The sequence below is a fragment of the Colobus angolensis genome, unplaced genomic scaffold, assembly GCF_000951035.1.
Source record: "Colobus angolensis palliatus isolate OR3802 unplaced genomic scaffold, Cang.pa_1.0 Scaffold291, whole genome shotgun sequence".
NCBI lineage: Eukaryota > Metazoa > Chordata > Mammalia > Primates > Cercopithecidae > Colobus > Colobus angolensis.
In genome coordinates this window covers 2,514,064-2,521,306 of record NW_012116166.1, presented here as the reverse complement: position 1 = coordinate 2,521,306, position 7,243 = coordinate 2,514,064, and the positions used below count along the sequence as shown (strand labels likewise).

General features: G+C 43.2%; 1 protein-coding gene across 1 annotated transcript in view; it reads right to left on the bottom strand.

Moving 5' to 3' along the window:
• Positions 1-2,470, bottom strand: part of ZNF536 (zinc finger protein 536) — a 184,442-nt gene extending 181,972 nt beyond the window's left edge. The window contains exon 1 of the mRNA XM_011949169.1: positions 2,307-2,470. The gene's annotated coding sequence lies outside the window, so the exon portion shown is untranslated. The remainder of the gene's footprint in view (positions 1-2,306) is intronic.
• Between the last annotated feature and the right edge of the window lie 4,773 nt (positions 2,471-7,243).

The window sequence follows — 7,243 nt, the reverse complement described above, 5'->3', positions numbered from 1 at the left end:
GCCCGACCCGCGGGGACTCGCAATCCGCCCGGGCGCCGGCTGGGGGTAGCCTCGCAGCCTTCTCGGCCTCCCTCCAGGATGAAACTCGCCCTCTCTGGAGGAGAGAGGGCAGAGACGGTCCGAGAAGTTGCAGGAGGGAAAGAAAAAAAAAAAACACATTCAGTTTGTTGTGTTTTCCTTGGATTTGTTTTCTTGCCAAAAAAATTACCCCCTTTGTCTTTGCGCAAAAGAGGCAATCCGGGCACCTTCTGGTGGGCACCGAGGCGGTGCCAAGGCGCCTTTCTTCAGGGCGGTTTCTATTCCTTTTCTAGGCTCACCAGATATATTTTTAACATAAAAAACACTATATTTAATTGGTTATGGATCTCTGTTCTCTTAGCACTACTGGAAATCACAGAAAAACACATTAGTACAGAGCAATTAGTGCAACGGCAGTAAACAACTAAGGCACTATTAAGCTGTGGGTGATTAAATAGTATTACTTTATATTTTTTATGGTGCTAGACTAAAAGATGGAGATTTAAGATATATATATTTCCATTAATATTAATATAAAATATAAATAACAGGTGTCTTCCACTTCTTCTTAAGGTGCAATTTATACTTAGCACTTCGATCTATAGAGAGCTACTTTCCTTATTGAAAAAAAAAATCTTTCTTTATACACTCCAGGGCAATATTTCTTATCTTCATGCACCCGGATATTTAAGCAGAAATATTATTTAATTGGAGTTACGGAGTCAGGCGAAATAATGCCCATACCTATATCACCATTAAAAAATAATAATAATAAAGCTTCCATCCCATTGAAATACGCTCTATCGTTTCTATCTTTGCAAAGAGCGAATCAGGCATTATGTGGTGAATCGACTGCAGGCCCGGAAAACAGGCGGGCGGCGGGTGGGCTGGGGCCCTAGGACTGGGGCTGGGCCGCGTGCACCTTGCAGAGGCCCACCCTGGCCTCGGCGCCCACTGCAGCTCAGGCCGTTCCTCCTCCGTGTGTGTAGATCATCCTGGAATTCTGGCACATCTTTCCTCGGCATCTGATTAAGTTAACAATGTGCTGCTATTTGCATGCAGATTTGCCGGGGCTTTCTCTCCAGCTGCTCCCAGAGACTTGGTCTTTCTCTGCGTTGTGATAGCACAGCAGTCCCTAAATGCAATCTTTGTCAGACCCAGGTGTGCTCTCATTGAGGACGCCTTCGTTCCAAGCAATTTTTCTTTCTGTAGCATTTATAAGGCTCTATTATAGTATAGCCACATCTGGAGGAAAATTCTCCTATTAATTATATACTTTTACCACTAGGAAGACAGATTCTAAAAGATACCAACATTTTTGTTGTTGTTGTTCTTATTTCTTTGACAGGCTGCATTTTATTTTATTTTGTTTTGTTTTTCCAGGCATTTCAATATTTAAAGAGCCATTAACCAAGGGGTGGGGGGGGTGTGAATTTCCAGGGGAAAAAAAAAAAGAACAACAGAACTAAAATCTCAGTGTCAGCCCTGCCTTATCTCACAGGGACAAGTCAGGGGAAAGGTACCAACAGAGATCTCTCAGAAGACCTGGGGGCTAGGCAAGGGATTCAGGACGAGGGCCTGGCCAGTGGGGAAGAGTTCCGTTCTACTGGAGTTTAAAAAAAAAGGTGGTGGGGGTGGAGGGTGGGGGTGGAAGCACAAGTGCTATTAACCTTTAACCTAGTCTGCTCCTAGGTGGACATTCAAGCATGTCACCAAATCGCCAGACAATTTGATTTCTCTAAAGTCAAAAAGCAGTACCCAATTGGATCAACATGGTGATCCCGATGTGGAGTTTTCTTTGTGTGGTGGGGTAATTTTTCAATTAGGTTGGAGACAGAGTAAAAGCAAAATCTGGAGCTCAGAATTCATGCTCATCTTTCAGAAAAAGACAAGAAGAAGATTTGCCCAGGGAGTCTGAAAGTTACTTTAGAGGTGGGTTGTTCTGTTTGTTTGGCTGGTGTTTTTGCTTTGTTTTCAAATCTTTTGGTACAGTCAGATTAGATGGGGGGGCGGGTAATGGAGAGAATTAATGTAGGAAATATAGGAAAAGTTGTAAACCATCGGATGGTCCCTTTCTAAATTATAATACATTTAAAGAGCTAGAATTTTTTATTCAAAAATTATTTTGCAAAAGGGTGTGTACTTTGTGAACAAGCGTACATGCATGAGTATGTGCGTGTCTGTGTGTGGATGTGTGCGTGTATGGGTGTTCTATGCTAGGGAGACTGCACGCGCACACACACACACACTCGCACACACTCACACACACACAAAGAAAGCTGAATTACCTTGAGAACAGGGAAAATGGAAATGGAACCATTTTCACTTTTCAAGCCAAACTTCATCAGGTAAAAATCCAAGTAAGGTTTTGGTCACTTGAGTCCAGATCCTACGACGACAATGTGGAAACTCTCTTCTCCAGACTCACCTCCCCTGTTCCAAAGGTGGCCTCAGCAAGATCCCAGGGCTATGTCCCCCGGCAGTACCAGGGGCGGCTCCCAGCAGGCCACGTGTGAGCAGCAAAATCACACAAGAGAGGCCTTTCTGAGTCCTGCCTCTAAAGGCTGGAGTCACTGCTCCCAGCCACTAACTGCCTCTACTCACTGGTGCTAACCCCTTTCCCTCAAAATGACCGATTGTTTTCACTCTCTCTCTGCAGACAGAGGCCAGAAACGCCCTGCAATTAGGGCCCATCTTTGGACCATGCCTCAGTCTCAGTTTTGTCAGCTCTGGAATGGGAAGAGCAAATCCCATCCTAAGTACATCCATGAAACACTGTCAACTCTGTTCTAAATAGAAATGATAAATAAGGGTAAAGTTTACTCTGATTCTTTTTTCTTAGGTCTCATTTCCTCCAAGCCTTGGTGTTGAAATTAACTGCCCTTCTTTCACCCTACGAAAACAAGAAGTAGATTCTAGTTTCATGACACATAAGGAAGAATCTATGCAAAAAGGTGGCAGATATTAAATGCATAGATTCTTCGATGTATATATATTCTCTATATATATACACACACATATATGCATATACATATATATATTCTCCATATATGCATTTAAACACATAATGCAAAGAGAAATAATTTATTTTCTAATTTGACCCTTTTGGGGCCACTGCCTTTTCCAGCTCCTGCTGGCTGGCAATGCCCCCTCCTTTCCCCTACAGATATCCAGATACCCTCCTGCAAAAATAGAGCAGGGAGGCAGATGCAGTGATACTAGATTACATCACTGGATAGCATGTGGCATTGAAGGGAGAAAAAAAAAAAAAAAAACAAGAAAAGACAAATGACATTTTGCTGCTATGGTGTGCTATTTTAGTGGTGATGGCTTGACTTTTGGCCCAAACGCATATGCCAATGGCAAGGCTAACTCCAGGGACTCACAAAAAAGAATGTGTGTTCACAGCTGTACTGTACACCAATACAGATTACATGTTTTCAGTGTTGCGGCCACAACAGAATGCTAATTAACATACTGGAGTGATGAGAGCGGCTGCAAGGGCCTTATTGTTCCATTATTTCATGAAGCCCAGCTGCCTTTGTTTATGTCACTTATCCTCTCGTGCCACAGGTTTTTACTCCAAAAATACTATCCCAATACAGCGTTAATATTTAAAAAACAAAGAGGTGGCAGATTGTCATTTTTGTGTCAGTCTCAAACTGCAGAACTGTTAAGCTGTTCTGGTTCGGTATTTAGAAATAATTTAACAGCCATATTCAGACACTGCCTGCATTCTAACATAATGGCTGAATACTTGAACCAAGCAAATGCATAACTATCCTGACATCACTTATGAGATTTAGATTGGTCAGTTAATGGAAGTCTTTACCACAATCAATACCATAACAGCTTCTTGAAATGAACGTGATTTTTTACACGGAGTGCTGCAAACAATAACTACAGAAATATACTACCTTTGTACCCGGCACAAAGAAGCTAAAATGCAAAATTAAGAAGCAACTACATTTTTGCAAACTAATATTACAGCTGATTATTAAAAACAAACACTTTCAAAAATACACACTTATCATTTAATAATTGGAGGGCATTAATACCCCCCGTACCTGATCAATCTTTTTTTTACACTTTTTAATAGCTGTTTCACCTACTGGCTACGTTATCAGCTTGCTGTTAAGTATTGATATTGGTGATTGATGTAATAATGATTAAATAAAAAGCCATATTTAGAGCTTGATTTTTATCACATTTTTTGTCATAATCTTCATGCAAGAGAATACTGTCCACTGTTTAAATTAGTTTTTTTTCCTTCTGTTTTGTCTGGATTGTGCGTAAAAGTGACATTCTATAAAATACAGGTTTCCTCAAATAGCGTTCCACCAGCAATCCATACATTCTATAGTAATTTGCAATCATGGTCAGGGGAGGTTGCTGGCTCAAGCTCAAAATGTTTATGGTGCATTGCTTCCCCAAAGAACAAAAACACCCTGGGGTTTCAGTTCAAATTTCCCTAAATGCACCTTTATTGACATCAGGTACAACAGTTGGGGAAATACGTAATACCCCAGCACAGACGCCATTCAACCAGAGTCATAAATTAAGTTAGAAAAGGTCTCCCCTAAAAAGTATAGCACTCCACTAATCAAAGCCACGCTGTCGCCATTGCTAAAGAACACGGAAATCTTCCCAACAGCCAATTGAGTGAACGAGCCATAGTTGCTTTTTAACGAGTTTAACTGGTAATCTCAGATAAATGGAGAACTGCTTGAAGTGTCTGCCTTCTCTAAGGCAGTAATGAGAGGATTTAGAGCATTCTGCATCCCAAACTGCGTATAACCAAGAGAATGCCACAGGTGTGACACCATCCACGTTAGAGTGCTTTCTCAGCGATGGCCATCCCCCCACTGTGGACACAACATAGATTTTTTTTAATTGGATCCAGGAGCTAGCTAAATTACCCAACTGCTCTGTGCTTAAACCCCCAGCTAGCTTATGTACCAATAATAATAAAGTTTCCATAATAGCAGCTCAGCCTATTACTGTTTTTTTTTTCTCTTAACCTAAAAGTGGAACCACTTTATTCTGATTGCAGCCACTGAAGAAACTCCTGAGTTGGTTTCCTTCTAAAAAAAAAAAAAAAATTGCTCAAGAATTACAGAGCAGACCCAGGTTAATAATATTCAATTATGCACACACGTATTTTCAGAGGAGAACCTGCTTATCTTATGGTACAGGGAGAAAATAATGTCATAATTCATTCCTTTGCAATCTGTGGAAGAATTTTGTCTTTTCCTTTACAATGTTTATTTGCCAGGTCAAAGCAAGAGCCAGTCATAACCACACCCCGGGACAGTGACAGCAACATCTGCACAATCGCAGACGGGTCGGACTCAATTGACACAGCTTCAGTGTGATCCTCCACATTTAATGCATTCATGTTTCATTTGCAAAAAGAAAATCCGAGCCCTGTGCTACCATTCTGGTTTTCTGAAAAGTGTTACATTTATAAATAAGAGATCAAAATCCTTGAGTGGGCAGAAATAGTATCATCAAACCAAATACATGTTTCCACCATTTGGACATATTTTTAACAATCCTAATCCCACTTAAACTTTGCGAAAACTCTATTGAAAATTTAACCTTGTGCTCTTGAAGCTGAAACTGATAAAACTTAATAGCAACAAGGCAGTGAAACACTAATAAACTCATTATAGATCACATAAATGGGATATCTGCATGGCTGCCAGACAGCGCACGTAAGCGCCTCAGTTCCAAAGAGCAAAGGCAAGCAAGGTAGTGTGGCGTCTGCGTGGACAGTTGGAGGGAGACGATTTGGTAACACTTCACAACAAGTTTGCTAAATTTACTGGATCAGGCAGTTCATTTAGACACTTCAGATGCTAATTATAGGTGGGCTACAGACAAGCTGGTATGAAGAATGAGTTTTCCTGAGGCCTGAGAGCCACATCAGGGTCTACACTTGCAAAATGGCTCCTGGGTCCTCAAAGCCCTTTCCATGTGATGCTCCTTCACCAAGCAAGGGGAGCTGCTGAGGACCCAGCCTCCGCCAGTCCCCTCCCTCGGACCCGGTGAGCTTCTCCCCTGTCGAATCCTTGGAATCCTCCCTACAGTTGGTTTCTACCAGAGACCACACCTTGAGGTCTGCTCGCTGAATTCCACCAACTCATAACTTGTGTGGCTCACGTGGCAATTTAAGAAAAGATATGTAAGGGTCATCGACTTGTTGAGTTTCATGTAAAAATAGAGATTCCTGCTTTTGCTTGAAAAATCCAAAGCTCTAGCAACATTAAACCCACATTCCCCATGGACAGCCACCAGGGTGCCTTCTCCAGGTGGTCACAACCTCAGCCACTGATGGAAATGCTGTTGCCCTTGCAGGCACATCAGTGGGACGTCCGTGTGGCTGCCAGAGAGCACATAAGTGGCTTCAGTTGCAAAGGGGAAAGGCAAGCAAGGTAGTGAGGTTTCTGTGTAGACAGATGGAGGGAGAGGATTTGGTAACACTTCACATTTGGTAACAAGAGTTTTGCAGCCGTAGTCTGCACCATTCAGAGAATGCTGATGAGAGGAAAGGAAAGACATGGTCAAAAGAAGATACGCCAAGGAGAAGCTGGAGGATGGACTGGAAGAACATGACTTGTGTTTCGGGCCCCACCCCACCACATTCAATCAACATGTGGCTGCTGCAGCAAGCGCTGCCCTCTATGAGTCTCTCCTTGCAGAGGGTGGGGAAATATATGCTTCCTCCTTGTCATGACAAGAAGAATCTGGGAACCCAGGAGGGACAGGAGTAGCAGGGAGGGGCAGAGCCTCTGCCCTTGAGTGGCTCAGTCTAGGTGGGGAGACCAGGCATGAAGCTCAGACAACCAGAACCAAGGCAAGGGGTGGGAGATGGTGGTCCAGCTGTGCAATGGATACTTTAACAAGCATGAGAAAACGCTGTGCTTAGCCTTGGAGAGACCACAGCAAAGCCAACATGACATGGTGCAGGAGGAAGGACTGGGGCACCGGAAAGAGGAAAAGGAGAAGGGAGAAACTGAGGTGGTAGGCAAGACAGTGAGGTGCAAGCCTCTGCTTGTGGGTGTCATTCCCTGTGATCTGTGAGGCCAGGAGCCAAGATCAGAGCGTGCTCGCCCCTCAGCTATTCCAGACTCTCATGTCTCATTGCGCTGCTGCCACGGGACCAGCATCACCAGCACTTCCCGGGGGCTGGTTAAAGGTGAGCAGCTCGGGCTCCACCCCA